This window comes from Diceros bicornis, chromosome 13 (assembly GCF_020826845.1).
Source record: "Diceros bicornis minor isolate mBicDic1 chromosome 13, mDicBic1.mat.cur, whole genome shotgun sequence".
Classification (NCBI taxonomy): Eukaryota; Metazoa; Chordata; class Mammalia; order Perissodactyla; family Rhinocerotidae; genus Diceros; species Diceros bicornis.
This window is the reverse complement of record NC_080752.1, coordinates 28405816-28426094: the sequence shown is the minus strand read 5'-3', so window position 1 is coordinate 28426094 and position 20279 is coordinate 28405816. Positions and strand designations below refer to the sequence as shown.

The 20279-nt window shown below is 38.2% G+C and overlaps 1 protein-coding gene across 6 annotated transcripts in view; it reads left to right on the top strand.

Moving 5' to 3' along the window:
• RERE (arginine-glutamic acid dipeptide repeats) overlaps nt 1-20279 on the top strand; it is a 409123-nt gene that overhangs the window by 82531 nt on the left and 306313 nt on the right. The window contains exon 1 of one of the 6 annotated variants that reach the window (XM_058552813.1): nt 15090-15165. The exons of the other annotated variants lie outside the window; for them this stretch is intronic. The gene's annotated coding sequence lies outside the window, so the exon portion shown is untranslated. Of the gene's footprint in view, nt 1-15089; nt 15166-20279 lie in introns of those variants that run through there. 6 annotated transcript variants of the gene reach the window in all.

Sequence of the window (20279 nt, the reverse complement as noted above, 5' to 3'; positions counted from 1 at the left end):
CAAAAAAATCCTCTCATCCTGTTTTTTGTGTCTACACTGTTTTTATACTGTATTTTAAGTTCCTAATGGGATAACGAAGTATGATTTTGTTATTAACTTTAGTCAAGTGTCACGCACGTCTTTATGCTTAAAAATATTACCTTTTTTTTTTAAAAAAAGTCTTAATACATGGGGAATGGGAAAGAGAATAATTTACAAGGAAGAGTGCAAAACAGTTTTCCTTTCATGATACATTATTACTGCATGGTATACCCTGGGGTTCTAAATATGAAACAGCCTCGATGGTGCATGTTTGTTAAATCCAGCAGATAATGGCATATGTTTTGCTGTCATAAAAAAACTACAATTAAAAACAAAATACTGCAGCTTTTGCTCTACGCCTTGCACACTCTTAAACTCCTTATCTTGCCCTACTTTTTCTTTTCCCTTAGCACTTGCTGCCTTTGGATATACATGTAATGTATATATTATACATGATGGTTATTGTTTGTTTCTCCCTGCAGAATGTAAGATCTGTGAGGCTAGGACTTACTTTCTGCTTTGTTCACAGATGTGTTCCAAATACTTATTAGAACAGTGCCTATTCAATACGTTTTTGTTGAATGAATAAAGCATCTGACACACAGTAGGCTCAGTAGGTTTCTTTAATTAGTGAATAAATTATTTAGGAAAATTGGAACTACAAAAATGAATAAAACATGCTTTGTGCCCTGAAGGAGCTCCACGTAGCAGTGGAGACCAAATATATAAGAAGATGATTTTAAATTTGTGAGAATTGCGGCAGTAGAATTATGTGGAGGGTAGATAGGTGGCATTGAGAAGAGTGAGACTAACTCTGGGGATGGAGCACTTCAAAATCAGTGCGTCTGAAAGGGAAGAGTCTAAATGTAAAAGCTTTAAATATGTAGAAACCTGCGTAAACCTGGAATGCGTTTATCTCACATGTATGTAGGATGGACTTTGAAATGAGGAAGATTTATAAAACCAAGATTACTGTTTTATTTTTTGTTGTTTGTTTTTAAAGAATTAGAGTAATAATAGTTTGCTCTTGGAGAAAGATCTTTTAGAAATTTTCAAATGCAGTTTTCCACCCCTGGGCAAGCTACTAACCAGAAAGGACAGTGCTTTTCCATGCACATTCACCAATCCCTAGTTCGTTTCCTCCTATTTCACTCTGTACTTTCCAGGCCTCGGGCAAGTCTGGGTTGTCTTCAACTAGCTGATCAATCCATAAGCATTTATTTGTTAAAAACTCACTGTGTATCTAACACTGTAAATAGAAAAAGAGCAACATGTCTATGTGAAAATATGTAGGGGTGGAAATTGCTTACTGGAAATAAGTTGATCTGAAAAAAACAGACCCTTATTCCTTGGCCAATTAAATGTTTCTACAAAAAAAAAGAAAAAGAAAAAAGTTAAGCATTTAAATAACTTATTTTGTTTTGAAAAATGTTAGTTTTTAATTTATTAACTGTAGATAGGCCTACTTTTACTAGTCCAGTGAAAATGGAAATGAGGAAAATTATTTGAGTATAGTTTTTGTGGTTGTATAGAAATCTTTTCTTTGATAGACTCGTGTTTCCTCTAACTTGAATTAAGCAGATGGTATATCTCCATTATTTGTTCCTCTATGTTTCTGTAAATTGGTGTTATGTCAATAATTTGGTTGGTTCTGCTTTGGTAAATATATAGTAGTGTGCCTGTTAGAAACGTATATATGCTTTCTCTCTCCCTTCTCCTTTTGTCTCTGATACACTTTGGGCCTCTTTGGCTATTTAATAATTCCTTAAGGACATAAATTGGGAACAAAAAGAATCGTTTGGTGATGGATCACTTCATTTCATCAAAATCTATGGCCAGAATGCTTAGACAATAGCATTTTGACATTGCGCGGCTGCCGTGTGTCTCCACTGCACTCTTCGTCCACGGGGATGCGTGGTGAAGGGGAGGAAGGAGGCAGGGAAGGGATTTGCTGCTGAGACAGGCACTGCCTGTTGTGATAGATATTCTGCTTGCAAGAGCATCTGTCCAGACACACTCCTCCTCGTTCAATAATAATGCAGCAGTGGTGGTAACAAGAATGAAAAGCAAAATGCTGATATTCCTGCTTATCCCCACCCCCACCTTTTTTTTTTTTTTTTTTTTACAAAGTGATATGCTTTGTAAACATATAATGAATTGCTAACCTCACTGATGGGGCGATTTAGGCCCAGGCTGATTGTTTTAATCAGGTTCTTACAGTGAGTCCATGATGGAGTCCATGATACAATGGTAATAAGACCTAGCATTGATTGAGCATTTCTTGTGGGCCCAGCACTCTGCTCACGGCTTTACTTGAATAATTTCATTTCATTGTCGTGATAACCTTATGTAGTAGGTACTATTATTAATCACATTTTACAGATGAGCATATGGGGACTTGCCCAAGGTTACCCTGTTAGTAAATCGTAGAGCAGGGACAGCCCTGGCCATGTGACTCCAGAACTGGCGCCCTTCGTCACTAGGCTAAATTGCCGGAAGACTGGGGAGCTCAGTCCAGAGCTAGGAGTGAAATGGTGCTGCTGCTCTTAGAGCACCAGACGAGGAGAGCATCACTCACCACTTAAAATCACCTGGAAAAATACATGGGCCTAAACCTCACCATTAGTGAAATGAAACAAGTTTTATCCCCAGAACTGAAAAAAATTTTAGCTGACTAGTGCTTTGTTGGACGTCAGAGGTCAGTGGCTTGCAGCACTGCTTTTTGCTCCTGAACTGTAAGACCTTTCTGCCTTTGCCTGTCTAGGTTGCTTGGTTTTCTGAATTTTGCCACTCTTCAGTGTGGAATCAGGCGCAATGCCTCACCTGGTGGGGACTGACAAAACAGCAGGAGGAGAGACTACATTCTCATCTGACCTTATTTCTTAAGAAAATTTGTAAAGTTCTAGAAATCTTAACAGCTTTAGAATTTATAATTTTAGGAATTTATGGGAAAGACCCAGTATTCCCTCAGGTAAATTGACTTTTTCTTTCATGTGTCATATCTGTTCTTTTTCTTACTCTTACTTTCTCTCTCTCTGAACAAAGACATGGAGAATATAACAAGGATACTATTGGTAAAACAGATGTTTCTTACTTGAAATTATATGCACTTATGGTCTTGCGTGTTAACCACTCTTAACAACTGTTTACTATTGAAGCTGGAAATGCAGACTTTGATTATAGTTTAGCCAGCTTTTCTCGTACTGCTTTCCTGTAAATGGATTATTTTTAGTCTAAATTTTTGCTATAAGCCCTTTCCCACTACTTAATTGACTCTTCAGTCACCACTTGCAGTGTGCATGTCAGCATTCCCACGGACACTAAACACACACAATATAGTCCGCACAACGGCAGTTTCTCTGTGAATTACCAGACTCTTTCTCTATCGCTTTTAATGCTGGAAGTGGGATCCATTCTGGTTTCCTTTCAGTTCGCTAATGGAAATCTAGGGAGTTTATGGCTGTCTCCTTTCAAAGTTTATCCTAATAGTTCTTGGTGGTCATCATAAAATTATTCATCTGAAACTTAACAGATTGCAAATGAAATAGGTGTCCTAGTATTTGTTTTGCTGCTGGTAATGATACTTCTATTTGAGTCATTGAATACTTTGAAAGCATAACTTTTAAAGTATGTTCCCACAACTTAATTTGCCTCTTGGCACATTTAGTTCTACAAAACCAGGAGCAAATTTTGTTTCATGAGAAACTTCTTGCCAAGCTTTAATTTAGGTCTTCTTAGAGGAGGATTATTAATGAACTTGTGAAGTGTATGAGAATACTCTTTATTGACAAAACAATGGCATTAAAATTCAGCAGTATTCTCAGTCCAAGACAAGGCATGGCATTTGGGAGATACTGAAAAACACCACGGTTAACCTTGCTCACTACTTGTTAAGCTTGCAATTTTGCCTCTAACTACTATTTGAAAACGTCCTCGATTTTCTTTTATTTCATCCATCTTATTCTCTTTTTAAAAAACCTTTAGCTGATTATAGAGTATAACTTTGAATAAACAAATGGGTAAAATACTAATAAACATTGTTTAAAAAATTTATGTTAAGTTCTTTGAAGCTAAATAATGTATTTGTACTTTTGCTTTTATAGCATTTATCTTTTAAAAGCTGTTACTTTAGTTAGTGATAATGTTTCTCATTTATGTGTACTAAAATTTTAGTGATTGAATTTGGTTGTTATATCATTTATTTTTTGATTTCTTGTAATTGTTTTTATCTTTTTCCTTTTAAAAAAAAATTGATATTATTATTGTGGAGTATCTATATTTCAAGACTCTTACCAGCAGGTGGCAAAGTGTAGTACAACCTATTCTGTGAAGAAAAATAAATTTCATTTCTGTTGCTTGTCTTAAAATGATTATTTCTTTGGCTAGATTTTTCTTTTCTTTTCTTTTTTTCATTTGAAATTCTGAAATTTACAACTCTGTTTATCAAGTGACCAAAACCATAAAATGCTAATGGTATGTGTCAGTGAATTTTTCAAAAGAAGTAGCTAAGATCTTTCAGCAACATTTTTGTTAATGTTTACTTTAGTTTTATCTAGGTAATATATGTACATGGACTTCAAATCATGTGTTATAAGGTTTGTTTGTTTATTGTTTAATAGTTTCCTGTTCCATTTGTCCCATCCTTGGATCTCACTCCTCAGAGGCAACCCATTTTAACTTTTTAAACCATTTCTTTTGTTGGCTCAATATTGATAAAGAACGTGCTTATGTTTGTATTTTATATTTTAGACATTATTTGCTGACTTTGCCCAGTGAGAGATGAGGATTGAGCCTCTTTATATCACCTACTTTCTCCTCTTCCATCTTCCCAATGTAGTTATATCACAGTTTGTGGTTAAATCAATATCAAATGGTTCTATTATTATGGCAATGTACATATTTTTTTAGTTGAAGCACATATTGTACTATGATTTAATTCTTTTTCTTGTACAACTTCTTCAGTTTCTTTCCTGGAGTTAATAATTTATTCTCTCTTTTTGTTTCTTTGCTTAGTTTTGTATATTCCTATCTCTACATCAGCCTCACATTTTCCAACAGACCTATATAAAACTCCTCTCAGTAATGAAAAATATCAGGGAATCTATAAATCACTCTTACTGGTATCCATGCTGGAACCCCTTATCTTGTTTTAATGTCCTCTAGACAATGTGGTCTGCTGCCACCTAGTTGTTGGAAGGGGTCTTCACTCTTGTGTCACTTTGGCCATTCCCTTAGAGATCATTTTTCACAGATTTTTGTTTGGTTCCTTCTTGTTTGTGGAGTGACTTCCTGAGAAAGAGCATGCGAGAAGTAAATGTTTTGAGTCTGTGTATGTCTGAAAATGTCTTTATTTTATACTCCTATTTGATTCATGGTTTGGTTGGGTATAGAATTTTAGCTTGGGTACTATTTTTCCTCAGAGTTCTGAAGGCATTGCTTTATTGTCTTCCAATTTCCAGGAAACAATCCTGACCATTATATAGTATACACTCCCTGAAAACCAATAGGACCCTTTTAGGGTTGGGTTGTTATTAGAGCGGATGCCTTTTTGAAAGATAAGGAGGACACCTACTTGGTTGAGGGAATGTTATTTTATTCCCATGTGTTACATGAAGGTAGTCCAGTCCCCTGTAGGAATATTGTGGGGGTAAACATTAAAAAATGTTAAGGTATGGGGCTGGCCCCGTGGCTTAGCGGTTAAGTGCGTGCGCTCCGCTGCTGGTGGCCCGGGTTCGGATCCCAGGCGCGCACCAACGCACCGCTTCTCCGGCCATGCTGAGGCTGCGTCCCACATACAGCAACTAGAAGGATGTGCACCTATGACATACAACTATCTACTGGGGCTTTGGGGGAAAAATAAATAAATAAAATTAAAAAAAAAAGTTAAGGTAGTTGTAACTATCAAATGGAAAATCACTTTGTTTTTCTCTTGACACACTTTGGGGTAAATGACACACTTTTGTGGTAATAACCCTTTATGTTCATATTTTAAAGCACTTTATCTTGATATTATGATTTTTCAAGCAGTGCCCTTTAGAAGCCAATTGGATTTTAAATTGATAAGGTACATATTATAATATTTGGATTTTTTGCCCTGAAGCTTTCATAATATAACATTTAATTCCATGTAAAATGGAGTCCACAAATGATAAAGCCATTCTTTTTGATTGCCTTTATAAACAAAGGCTAAAGAAAGAATAGAATCATGAAATTGGATTTTTTAAAATATCTTTGATGTTGCACTCTAGTAGAATTTAAAAAATTTTTTTATAATGTCCTTAAAAGCAGAAACCAACCATTTTATTGGGAATAAAAAAGTTATTTAATTAATCTTTAAAAAGTTATTTAGTTAATCTGCATTGATTTGATTTTTTAGCAAGAATTCGCATTCAGGGAAGATTATCATTCTTATATTTGATTTATCTTTATAGTATATTGATAAAAAAATGAGATAATCAATAGAACACATATTAAATGGAAAATATTAATTTAACCCAACTGCTAACTGTTGCTAGTCAGCTGTCTTAGTGTTGGTTACTATGATTTTTCTTTAGCCTTTATAAATTATCATAAAAGATAAACTGTTCCTCCTCCTACTCTTACTAAGTTAGCTCCTCTTTAATGTTGCAGGGTAGCTAGGAAGATTTATAGTTCAGATTTTATAACAAGTTTTATTGTAGGATAATGTGCTTTTCTAGTTGTTTGGGCACCTTTTTGGCCTTTTCCCTAGAGACATTAATCCTTGGCTGGAAAGAATAAACTCTAGTCCTCCATAACACCTGACTGTAAACTGCAACCTTAAAGCCTTAGACTGTTAAAGCAAACATTTCTCAACCTTATTGCACAGACTTCCTGTTTTTAAAGCTTTTCTGACCTTCCTGAGAAAAAGACCAATACAGCTATGGTTACATCCTGTGGTTATTGTCATTAAAAAAAAAAATCTATTGAATTTTTCTAAAGCCCTTGAGTATACAAGTGATTAATGCACCAAAAAATGTAAATAGCACTGGACTCATGTGTGATCTTTGCTAGGCCTTCAATAAAAGATAATAGAACCAGGTCAGCTTGTAATGCGTCTCTGTTCAACGTCTGCTACAGTTGGAATGTCAGGAAAATCTCACATTAAAGGGACCTGCCCTGTTCTGGAGAGATTGTAAAGGAAGCATTTGACAGTCATTTCCTTTCACTTGTGAACATGAACATGCTTTACGTTATAATCATTTAAACCTACTGGAGTCTGCTGATAGGGCTCTCATATTTTTCATTGCAGAGTTAGCTTGCTCTGAAGATTGGAGAGGATGATCAGTGCTTAGATTTTATTGTTAGAATTAATCAAATGACGTAAATGTTAGAAGTTAGCCCATGTCTTCATTTATACTGAGTTGTGTTTCAGTACACATTTCCTGGAGCCCAAATATTTGCTTTTTCTAATCAATTAAAATTAAACTCAAATGATATTCAGAATTTGTCTTCATGGCAATCTCACTCACCTCTAACCCCTCCCTCCTCCAAAAGAAAAGAAAAGAAACCACCCTGTGTCGTTTAGGTCACCTTCTTGATTCTTGAGACTGGCTTTTAATTTTAGTCTTAGCCAGTGTATTGCATATTTGAATGGCTATTTTGAACTACATAGAGTCTTTTGACATTTTCTAGAGAGAAGCGATTGGTTTGTAAGCAGAAAAGTACTGAATCGTTAATGCTACCTATGATGTTGAACCTTGCAAATAGTACTCATTTAATGTTTTGAAACATTTAAATGTACATTTTTCCTAAAATAGATGTTTGTGATTTTATTTTAAAAGAGTTTAGTTTATTTATTTAATATGGAGGCATATTACCAGAGAAAACATACATCAAAATTTAAAAAAAAAAAAAAGAGCAAAGCAATGTGTGGTTTTGTATGCATTATTTTAGTTGCACAAATATCTATTTGTCTGGTTGATATTTTGAATTCTTGGTGTAATGATTCCAGTTGGGGTTTTTAGTTGTCTTAAGATTACTTCCAATAAGCTTGGCTGGATCTCCCCACTGATTTTATCACATATTGTCAGCTCAGAATACGTGAGGGGCCCCATTCTAAACATTCTGTCAGGGTCCTGAGTCCCTGAGCTGTTTCTTCCACAAAAAATTCTCTTTTTTTAAATCCGTAACACTTTTCCAAATGAGAAATCTCTCTTCTTAACTGTATTTTTTTCCCTTTCAAAGTTTTGCTCGATCGCAGCATTATAATTTCATCTATACAATCTGAGATCTCTAGTAAGTTTTAAAATAGAGATGAAAATGTCCTTAAAAATGTTAAAAGCATAAGCTATCTTAAAGGTCTCTCTCTCTCTCAAGTTCCTTTAAGGCTTATTCCACATCCTACATCCATGACAGGGCTACACACTTCTAAAGATTAAAACTTCCAGGCCTGACCTTTGATTGACTTACTGTGTAAAAAGAGTTTGCTGTGTGTGCAAACTGAAGCTAGTGCTTCTGCTCTCTGTTCTTATAAAAGTGAGATTTAGGGGGCCGGCCCTGTGGCGCAAGCAGTTAAGTGCGCGTGCTCCACTGCGGCAGCCCGAGGTTCGCCGGTTCGGATCCTGGGTGCGCACCAAGGCACTGCTTGGCAAGCCATGCTGTGGTGGCGTCTCGTATAAACTGGAGGAAGATGGGCATGGATGTTAGCCCAGGGCCAGTCTTCCTCAGCAAAAAAAAACAGGAGGATTGGCAGATGTTAGCACAGGGCTGATATTCCTCACACACACAGACACAAAAAAAGTGGGATTTAGTGTTGCAAGCTGTGTGTGTGTGTTTTCCAGGAATATATTTTAATGTTGGTAATATTGTACTTTATGAAATAACACTTTCAATACTCATTAGCAGTTTATCACTCAAATATACGTTGGAGGCTGTGTTGGGAAGTGTAAAATGAAAAGGAAAGTTATAATTAACGTCTGACCTTAATGTTGTACTGCTATATTTAATTTTGAAGTATGTTCTGTTTATAGTTTTACTAAAGGTTAGCCTCCTTGAATTTTAGAATCTGATGTTATTTCTAATTGTTTCTCAAGAGTATGTTATGTAGTATCCAAGTTGAAATTAACTCATAAGTTTTATTTTTATATATAAAAGAGTAAATATTAAGATTCTGGTGTTGAAGGACATAAAAACTCACTTTTCCCCAATAATTTGGAGTATTTGCCTAATTATTGCAACATATATGTTTCATGGTTCTCTGTGTAAGTCTTTTTCTGTGGATATAATTATCATCACAACCTTATTGATTTAAGTTTATGTATTTCTGTTCTTCAGCACCTTTACCGACAGAGAAACCACGTAAGTTGATCATTAAATGTTGGCCGAATCGAAAGTGATATGATAAATGAATGGATAGGTAATTAGGTAGGAAAGTTATTTTAAAAATTCACATTAGTAAATGCCTGACCTTGATATGCGTTTAAGACTTGCAAACTATGGATTAGATGATAGTTACCTATTATTAAAATAGTATAAGTCATCCAGTAATGCTAAAAGCTGAGAAGTATTTTATGTTTAATGTGCTAATTCTGATTTTACGTGCATTTTAAGATGTGTCATAATTTCCTTTTAAAAAGAAAGAGCATGCTATTAATACTTACACTAGGGCAGCAGGAGTATCCTGGGACTGTGTTGGGTTAATCAGGGCATGTGGGGAAGAACATTTTGATTTGGTGTAGGATGATTTAAGAGTGTGTGGAGAGGGCTTTTGAAAACATGGATCTGTTGCTAAGAAGCAAGGTCAGGGCTGGAAAAATAAAATTTTGCAATCAGTAACACAGAATCATCTTGAGAGTGAATCTTCTCATTCCTGAGAGATGCCAGTGTGATAAGAAGAGGCTAGACAGTGACTGCCTATATTTAGGAGTAGTCATGGAAGAAATAGGGAATGACCAGAAAGGTAGGAGATCCAGGAGAATGCCTTGTGTAAACCTCAAATAGATCACCAGAATGTGAGTGTGGAAACAGGCCTACAGTTAGGAAGAGTATAAACTGGTCCAGCTTTTTGAGGGGCAGTTTGATTCAATCTTTGACTAAAAAGTGCGTATCCATTGAACTAGAGATTCCTGCAGTATAGAAATACTCACATATATGCGCAAAGATGCACACGGACGTTTGTCGTAGCAATTAGGAACTTGTTAATTATGGTACTCTCACAATGTAAAATTCTGTGCAGCTATAAAAAGGAATCAGATGTTAATGGTCTGCTGTAAAGTGAGAGAGGCAAGTTGCCATATAGCATGAATAGTAGGATTTCATTTTTATGAAAATAAAAATCAACAGAATGAACCCCCAGACAAATGAATATATATATTCTTAAGTATTTGTATATGTTTGTTTACATATGTTCTAGAACAGAGTCTGGAGAGATACACTTCAACTTGTTGAGTGGAGTTGTTTGGATCTTTTGTAGGAACATGTATTACTCTAATCATAATTTTAAAAAATCCAAAAGGGCTTTCTTTTGAAAACTCTAGAGGTTTTGCTGTGGGGTGCCATTTCGTGACTTGGAAAGGGGAAAGCAATAGATGGTTTGTTTAAAATTATAGCTCCATGTTCTCCATAGTAATACAAAACAAAACCTTCCTATCCTAGGATATTATGCAAACATAGCTAACTAATCCAACTAACACAGCCCTTAATTCAGTCATTATTTGCTTGATTGACTTTGGTATTCTTTTGACATTTTGACACTAGGGTGAGCTAAGTTACTTGATCTGAATGATTTTACTAGATAATGCTATAGGAAAGAATGTTGATTGTTTCAACTTGATAGTTATAATTTTGGCAGACCTCACTAGTTATTGTTGTTAGATGAATGTTACCTTTAAACTATCATGTAAAAATGCAATCTCCTTCCCCCTTTGGTGGTCTTGGGGAGCGGTCCAAAGCTGCCACCTTTAGAAGATGTGGCCAAGAGTCCTCCTTGCTGATACAGAAGCAGAGTTGTGGAGAGAGTAAATGGAGGATAGTTGTTTGAGGTTAAGGGTCTGGAATAACCTGGGCCCTGTTCAACTAGTGCTAAGGTTATCTTTGCATTTCCCCTGTGTACTGTTCCCGGTTGTAGCGTTAATGTTAGTTTAACTAGACTTTGTATTTAATTATAACTGTTAGGGTAAAGTTAGGTGTCAGCTCACTTGGCTGCATGCTGAGGCCTGTAGAATGTGGAGTGCTTTGCCTCTAACTGCATGTGTTGTCTCCTCTCATTATCTGTTAATGGTACTCAACTTGACAGGGTTGTTTTGATAAATGAAGGGTGTTATAAAACCTGGAGCTGGAATTTATGTGGAATGGAACTTAGGACAAAAGGAAGCAGTGACAGACAAGGCCAGCATGAGATCATGTGGGAACTAAACAGTGCCATGTGGAATGCTGAAAATAACAGTGAGGATTAATTTAGGGGTGAGGATGGGATATATCTAATATTTTTTCATTCATCTCACACACTTATTCTTTCTTTCACTTTTTCATGTGCTCCTGTGTAAAACATCTGAGAAATTGTTCTTGTTCTAATAACTCCCATTTCTCATCTACAGATCCCTTAATTTACAAGCTCACATTACTAGGGTTTAAGATGAATCTTCATTTTGAGGAGTTGGGGAATGTGGTTTCGGATGGTCTGTTACTACTGACTGGGAGTCCTCAGATCAAAACGGCTCTTAGGAAGGCTTCCATGTTAGGGAAATAGTCTTTTAGAGAGAAAAAAACTGAAAATAAAGAAAAAGTTCAGTGTAAAACAGAGGTGAGGATTATCCCCCTTCGCCCCCCTTCACAGCAGAATTTGGTGGTACTTTTACATTCAGAGAAGTGTTGAACACAGACTATTGTACAGTGTGCTTTCAAGTATTTATATTCTGTTTATCTAGTCCTCTGTTTGTGTACAAGATTTGGTAGTCTATCCAGTTTACCTCTTGCTTAAATGCCAGGTAAGTAGGAAGAAGTTGAATAAATTAATGATAGCTTCTGTACCTCATTAACTCTTAAAAATGTAGCTTGCAAATAGGACCTTGGTTAGGTTCACAGTGTATTTATGAGTTACCCCAGGCACAATTAGTTACATCTCTGTAAAACACGGATAAAAATCTTCCTTTTAGGGGCCGCCTGGTGGTGCAGTGGTTAAGTGCGCGCGCTTCTCTGTGACGGTCCGGGGTTTGCAGGTTCGGATCCCGGCGTGCACCAACACACCTCTTATTGGGCCATGCTGTGGCGGCGTCCCATATGAAGTGGAGGAAGAAGGGCACGATGTTAGCCCAGGGCCAGTCTTCCTTGGCAAAAAAGAGGAGAATTGGCATCGGATGTTAGCTCAGGGCTGATCTTCCTCAGCAAAAAAAAAAACTTCCTTTTACTAGACTTTTAAAGGTTAATAAAAGAAATGCTATTTATTTGCATAGATGCTACTTATTTGAGAGAGGCTTCTTTGTGCCAGGAACTGTGCACAGGGTCGTTGTCCTCAATTCACTTATTCATTCCACAGATCTGTCTGTGTGCTTGACACCGGGTATTTGATAATGAGCAAACATATAGAGCTTTCTCTAGTGGAACTTACTGTCTAGAGGGAGCTGTGGACATTAATCAGAAAATCACACCAATGAATTACAAACTGAGATAAATGCTCTCAAGGAAAGGAATACAGTTCCCTGAGAACTTATAACAAAGGAACTTAACCTAGAATGGGGCCGCAGGGGAAGCCTCGCTGACAAAGTGATATTTGACCTGAGATCAGAAGGAGAAGTAGGCTTTAAACTGGGTGTGGGGGGAGGTGGGGGGTGGGTGGGCGTGGTCCCTGCTCTAGGTGGAAGAAGCAGTGATGGCCTGTGGTAGAAATCCTGATACCTTGGTGATTTTGAAAGACTGGTATAACTGGAAGGTGTGGGGGACTGGAGTGGATGGATTAGCAGAGGGTGCAGGACAAGGATAAAAGAATATGTGTCATAAAGTGCTGTCCAAGCATTTAGAATCCCTGAGAGATTAGGTGCAGTATGAATTCAGAATAGAGCAGTTTGGTTGTTCTTAACAGCCATTTAACTCACTGTAAACCAGCATTTTTAAAAAGTAAAAAAAACAGAAACAAACACTCCTCTTCAGGCTCTACCATGTGTCTAGATACAGCTGGTTAGAAAATTGGAAATGTGTCTGAGTATAGGAGTGGCTTTTGTAGCGAGGCTTTAGGGTCGATTTCATCTCTGATGTGGATGGAGTGATCTCAGAGCCACTTGGTTGTGACGCAGATTTTCAAGCCGCACATCCCCTCAGGATGGTCTCATTGAGGAATGGTGTTTAGTGGAGCTTATAGCAGGGCCGCACTTTCGCTATAGACCACCTCTGATTTGTGTTGATCACAGCCTCCTTTCAGGGTGGCAAATGCATTGTGCTTCATCAGCTCTTACTCTCAGTCCATGTGCTGTTTGTAGCTTTAGATAGATATTTCTATCTCCTATAAAATAACTTGAATTTTCTTTGAAAGAGATCAGCAGAATGATGTTTAAATAGCAAATGTGCATGTTAGTTAGATTATCTGTGCCGGCAAGGCAGGACCCCTGGGTTCTACTCTATGCCCTCTCCACTCCCTGACCTAGGGCAAATCACTTAATATATCTAAATCTCTGCTTATTGGTAAGAGGGTACCTAATAATTCAGTGACCTTGTTGGACTTTGGAAGGTCCAGTAACATTTATAAATAACATTTATAAAGCTATTTGAAAGTTCCATGAAAACTTGCCTGGAAGGCAAAAGTTGTAATGTTAAAGATACCAAAAGAGATCGTTTAGATTTTGAGCTTGTAACTTTCAAATTTGGGTTGACAGTGAGTTTAATACTTCGAATTCATATTCTGTAGGAATATATTTTTAAAAATTTGCTGTAGAGCGACTTACTTAATAGGACAAAATGATCTTGACTGTTACTACTAGGGAATACATGGTATAAATGTAGTTTAATTTTAGCAAGTTGATATGTGTTTACCAGATTGGGGGTGGGCAAGCAACTAGTTTGAAATTAACAGTTGGTAATTCTATTTAGATGCACATAACAATGAAATTAATGAGGGGTCTGGAATCTGGTGGCCGGTGGGTTATATTTATTTAAGGCAACATGGAAGGAATATGCATTTATTTTGCTTCCTTATTGGATGGATTTCACTCAAGCTCAGTTTAAGCTATGCCTTGTCTAGCAGATGGACCCTTATTTCTTAGGGAAAAAGGATTGGAGAGAAGACTTTTAAACAAATGATTTACAGAGAATTCTTAAACTGTAAGGAGAATTGGGGTCAGAAATATTGTTTGACACCAAACAATGCTTCTTTCTCCTGTGTACCTTTGAAACAAATGTTCTGCATGTCTATGATTGTTGGTTATTTCATCTGCATTTGTTAGACGTCAGATGGTTGGCATTAATATTCCTGGCAGAATCAGGGGCAGCTCTAGGATGTGTGAGCCGCTGATCACTCACGGGGATGCTCTGCCTCTTTAATATCTTGCTTGCAGATGCATTTTCTAGCTGACCACGCTGTTAAGAGCTGCCATCAATCACGAAGCCTCCCAGTTCCGGCTGTCGGGAGGGGAGGGAGGATTGGGGAAAAGGGAGGCTGGGCAAGCTAGGAAGGAGATAAAATTGCAGCGGCTTTGTGTGCGCGCGCGCCCGCGGAGCGGGCCGGATTTCCAGCCCGGGTTTTGCCGGCTGCCGCCGCCCCAGGGAGGCTGCTCTTTCTCTCCCAGTGTGTCTGGGTCACAGGCATGTGGCAGTGTTGGCCCTGCAGCCCAGGCTGAAGGAGCGCGAGCTGGAGCAGCAGCGGCCGCATCTTCTCAGCCGCGGGCGGGGCCTCGCGCGGCCACTGCCTACCGGAGCCGCCGAGCGCCGCCGGGACATGCGACCGCGCAGTGCTGCCCTTCGGCCGTCTGGGCCTCCTTTTGTTTAGCAAGTGCATTTCACGCCCCGAGCCCCCGCCCGCCCTGCCCCTGCCCGCGGGCCTGAGTTTGCAAGGCCGTGCACTGAAGGAGGACGAGGCCTGCGGGCTCAGCTCCTGCCGCTGACCAGCCGCAGGCAAGTGGCCGGCGCCTCGTGCTGCGAGGGGGCACTCGGGTCTCGGGCCAGGAAGTTGGACAAGTGTGGGCGCAGGGGCTCTCCGAGGTGGGTGTACGGGAGTGTTGTAGCTGACACTAGAAAGATGAACAACTTGGGTATTTATTACTAAGAATGATGCTGGCTTTCCAGGAATTAATAATGAGTGGGTAGTTGCTGTGTCCCATTGCATTTCTGTTGGGCTTACTAGTTTTTTAATTTGCAAAACTCTAGGAAAATCTCAATTAAATAAACCAATTAAGAAACGTCTTTAGGGCAGAGAAAACACTATTTTTTAAAATGTGTATGTGTGCATGTGTGTATTTTCGTCTTCTCTGAAAGGAAGCCTTATTGAAGATGAGCAGTGTATAATTCAAAAATCACTGATGAGAAACTTCATTGCTTACTGTGGAGTAAATTTAAGTTTAAAAATGAAATGAATCTAATAGACTTGATTATAAAGTAATTTTGGGCTACTTAAGTGACAGATATAATTTGTTTCTTGGACCAAAATACTGTTATTTTGCCAGAGAAGCTAAAATGCAGAGATAGTTTTGAAGAAGATTGCTTTAGGTTTAAATTTCTTTTGGTTTGAGGTAGTGGCTTCCCTGCCCCCTCCCCTTGTTTACTCAAATCTTGACTCTCCTTGAAGCTATGGGGAAGACCTGCTTGACCACTTTCTGTTTGCTGAGAGAGAAACTGGTGTAATAGGTTACTTTGTTTTACTCTCAGTCTTTATGCTTTCCTGGTGCACATGTGCCACTGCTCTCCTTGGGGCATTGTTTGGCTGGAGGCCTCCTCTCAGCCATATGGAAATTTAAAAAAATGGTATGTGAATGAACACAGAGGTCAATAGAGAGATTAATTTCTCCCTTTGAAATTGTGTGTCTATGTGCTTTAAGATTGAGACACTAAGTAAAAGTTGAGAACAGAGTTGACAAAGTCCTTAAAATTCTGTGCCAAAAGTACTATATTGAGTTCTGGGTTTTTTTTTTTCTTTTCCTTTCTTCTTTTTTTTTTTCTCTAGGAACTGTAAAGTAGACATGATTTGAAATCTTACAGACGGGAACAATATCTCATGTAAGCCTGTCGATCTGTGGACAATTATTTCCAGATGCACAACCAACTCTACATTTTTATGCGTGTGTTAGATTTGGGCTCTAAGAGGCAATTGCCATTCTGAGAATTTACATTGCCTAGTAAAATAACACAAGGCAGACATTTTAGAGGCTTAACAGCAACTTCACAATATTGTGGGAGCAGCAGTTAGAAGCTTGTGTTTGTTTTTTTTCAACTCTGTAATTTAGTAGTGTTTAAACTATTTTATAAAGATCTCTGGGACCAGTGAAAGGTAGTTTTCAGTGCAGAGCTCTTGAGTGCTCATTGTACTCTGGCAGGCGCTGGTGCTTGGCAGGCCTTGCTTGAAATGTTATTTGATCTGATTGCATGATAGAATGGACTAAGGTTACACATTTTCTCTCCCCGTGGCTGTTGAAAGTGATGTATCAGCGAGTACTCTTCAGTAACATGTTTAAAGACTTAACCTACATTCATTCACTCTAAGGTTTCCAGAAAAGGCCATTTAGATTTTTGTCTTGTTTGTGGTTTTGCATTTATGAATTGAGGCGAGAGCTGACGTAACGTAGCTGTACCACTTCCTTTGTGTGTATAGGTTTTATAGCCTGTGTTCCTATAGGGTATGTTCCAGTCTACATGGTTGTGATTATTTCTGAAATGCTTGAATGTATATGTATTTTCAAACGCAGGTACCTCAGCTCTGTGCCAATTTATTGTTTATACCGTAGGTCTGCTGGGGTCGTGGTGGTGGTGTGATGGTGAACCCCGTCAACGTGTCAGTAAGGTTCAGTGAATTGCCTGTGTGTTATACAGACTAGCTTTCATTTTTATTAGTGCAACTGTGTACAGCTGTTAGGTCAGAATGCATTGGCTGCTCCTGCAGGGTAGTTTTATCTTACACTGGAGGTTTTATGAACTTGTCTGGCTGTGTTTCTTAATCCCTCTCCCACCGCCACCGTGCTTATCATTTTAAGCAAATGATAGAACAAGACAAGCTTTTATTTATTCATGTAATAGTTTACTTGTGAGAGATTTATTTTTGGTTTTGAGGAAATTGGTAAACCATGTAATTTATTAGCAGGTATTACATTTACTATGCTTTTCCAAGGTCAAGGGGTTTTGCTTGCTATTGTGTAGTCTGAGTAGCCAGTGGAACCGTCCATTTTATAATGACATAGGAAGCCAGTTCTTTTTTTTTTTAAACTGGTTCTTTGTTATTCTACCATCAGTTTGTAAAACTCAAACAGGGATAAATGTTAGTGCAATGGAGATAATATGATTAAAATGTTTCCCCCTATCTCTTACCTCTTGTTACATTGTACCAAAGGGACTGAGAGTGCCAGTGACTAACAGAAGTTTGGCTGATTAATAGAAGGCTTTAGAAATGTCTCTGTTCAGACACATGTGTGGCCACCTTTAAATTTTAAAATGTGTTTTTGGCTACAAGTTATTGAAAAGTATTTAAGACTGAGTAGCTTTCAGTCTTTGAATATAAGCCTATGACAGAGTCAGACTTTTCAGGCTGTAAAATAGATTGTGATATGAATGACACTTTTTTCTCAATAGTCTTGTCTCCTTACTGTCTGTCTGCCTTTGTCTTGAGGAGATGCTGACCACCACAGGCTTCTAAGACCGTCTACTACGTTTTAAAAAAAGGAGCAAAAGTCAAAAACAAAATTGACTGAAATCTGTTTATGCATAGAGCTAATGTGATGCCTTTTTCAGAGGTCCAGTTTATTGATAGAAGAACATGGGGATGTGTTTTTAGGGGGACTGGTAGGGGTAGAGTTGGGGACTGCTTTGTAGGGGGTGGAGAAAGGGAGGTTTGCTTAAGTTGAGATACTTTTTAACTCATTGGAGAAGTGGGCCTTCTTAAAATATCCTGGAATGAGGAAAGGGAGTACAACATTTTCTGGAAACTGATTTCAGTGTAACTTATCTAGAAAATTTTTTCTCTAATTAAAAGAAATCAAAACGTTTAGATCGGCAGCAGAGGCTGCTGAATCCAAGGAAAAATAGAGAGAAGTAGTTAAGTATCCTAGATCTAAACAAGTTATTTCAAAAGTTGATTTGTAATTATTTCTTTTTTCTGAGATCATATTTTTTGATTCTAAATATTAATGGTGATTAGGGTCATAGACTTGCCCTCCAAAATCTATTTAATCCTTGATATAGTTGACATACTTACATATTTGTAATGAAAAACAATAATGTTGACATTTAATTAGCAAGAAAAAAATCAGCATAATGGTACTCAGTTTTTAATGCTATCACGTGGAACCCTGCTGGTGTAATTAATCAGTTTATTCAGTATAACTTGGTGGTAAATAGCTAGACTCCTGAACTGTATTCCTAGTTCCACCACTTACTCACTGTGAGACCTAGGATAAGTTATTTAGCCTCTTTGTTACTGTGAGGAAAATGACAAATCTCCTAAGAGGGTGTGCAGAATTCTTAGAAATGTGCACATAATGACAGCTAATGTTTAATATAGTGAACACTAATTATGCTCTAGGTATGGTTTTGCTTGCTGAAGATACAAAAAAAGATGAAGTCTTGGGCCAGCCCCATGGCTTAGCGGTTAAGTGCGCGCGCTCCACTACTGGCGGCCCGGGTTCAGGTCCCGGGTGCGCACCGACGCACCGCTTCTCCGGCCATGCTGAGGCCGCGTCCCACATACAGCAGCTAGAAGGATGTGCAAGTATGACGTACAACTATCTACTGGGGCTTTGGGGGGGTGGGGAAAAGGATTGGCAATAGATGTTAGCTCAGAGCCGGTCTTCCTCAGCTAAAAGAGGAGGATTAGCACGGATGTTAGCTCAGGGCTGATCTTCTCACACACATACACACACACAAAAAGATGAAGTCTCTGTCCTCACAGCATTTATATTCCGGTGGAGGAAGACAAAACATATTAAAAGGAGCATGATGATTTGCAAAACTTCCAGCAGTAACTTCTGGGCATGCCAGTGATTTTTGGGTGTTTAATATAGGAAGTTCAACATCACTCTTTAAGCCATTATTTTCTTCTTCCTTGATAAGAATGTGTTTCTCACACTACTAGATGATTTATTAGTCATTGTTAACAATATTTGGCTCACAGGTAGGATAGAGAAGGAGGAAGAGACTTTTTCCGAGAAAGAAAAAAAAGGAAAAATGGAACAGAAAAGAAATTAAAGATAATGATTTGTCAGTTTAACACCCAACAGTAGAAAGCGAATGTTGAATCGTGGCCCATCCATAAAAGGAAATATTATACAGTTATTAAAAATCATCATGGTATAAAAAATATCCTATTGTAAAACTCAGTGGAAAAAACTAAATGCCAAACTATTTATGTACTATGATTCCGATTATGTATACACCCACATTTAGTCACAGAGGCTAAGGAAAAAGCTTAGAAAGAAATATGCCAGATGTTAATAGTGCTAATCTCTGGATGATGGGATTATGGATGATTTCATTTCCTTATTATTGTTCTGTCTTGCATGAATTATTTAATCCTTGCAGATTTAAATGCCTCTGAGGTATAAGGGAGGAAACTGAGGTTTAGAGAGGTCAAGCCATTTGACCAAGGCCCTACAGCTAGTGAGTGATGAGACCAGGATTCCAAGCCAGAACCTGACCCCCTATTCTTAACTTGACCACCTCTCTTCCTACAAGAGGTGACCCTTGTAAAAGGACTTCCCCTGCCCCATCCCCAGCTGTGGCCCACATGGCTTTGAGATTTGTTTATGTTAACCAAAGGGCACTCACTGTGTCTCAAATAGAAGGAGCTAATGCTGAGGTAGTGCTTGTACATGTAGTTATTGGAAAAGAAAAGCCAATATTCTGGCAAGAGGAGGACACAGAAGAATGACTTGAGAGAAAGAGGTCTGCAGGGGATAAAGGGAGGAGAGTGCTTCAAAGTGGGGTGACAGTACAGTCACATGCTCTAGGCGTTGGGCTAGAAATTGAGAACCGAGAAAACACTATTGAAAAAAAATACCACTTATTTAATCAGGAGTCAGTGGAACCCCTGAGAATTTGGTGAAAGCAGAGCAGCCTAGGAGGTGGAGGATGGCCAGTGATGTGTAGAAGCTAGTTTGCGGTTGGCAAGAAAACGT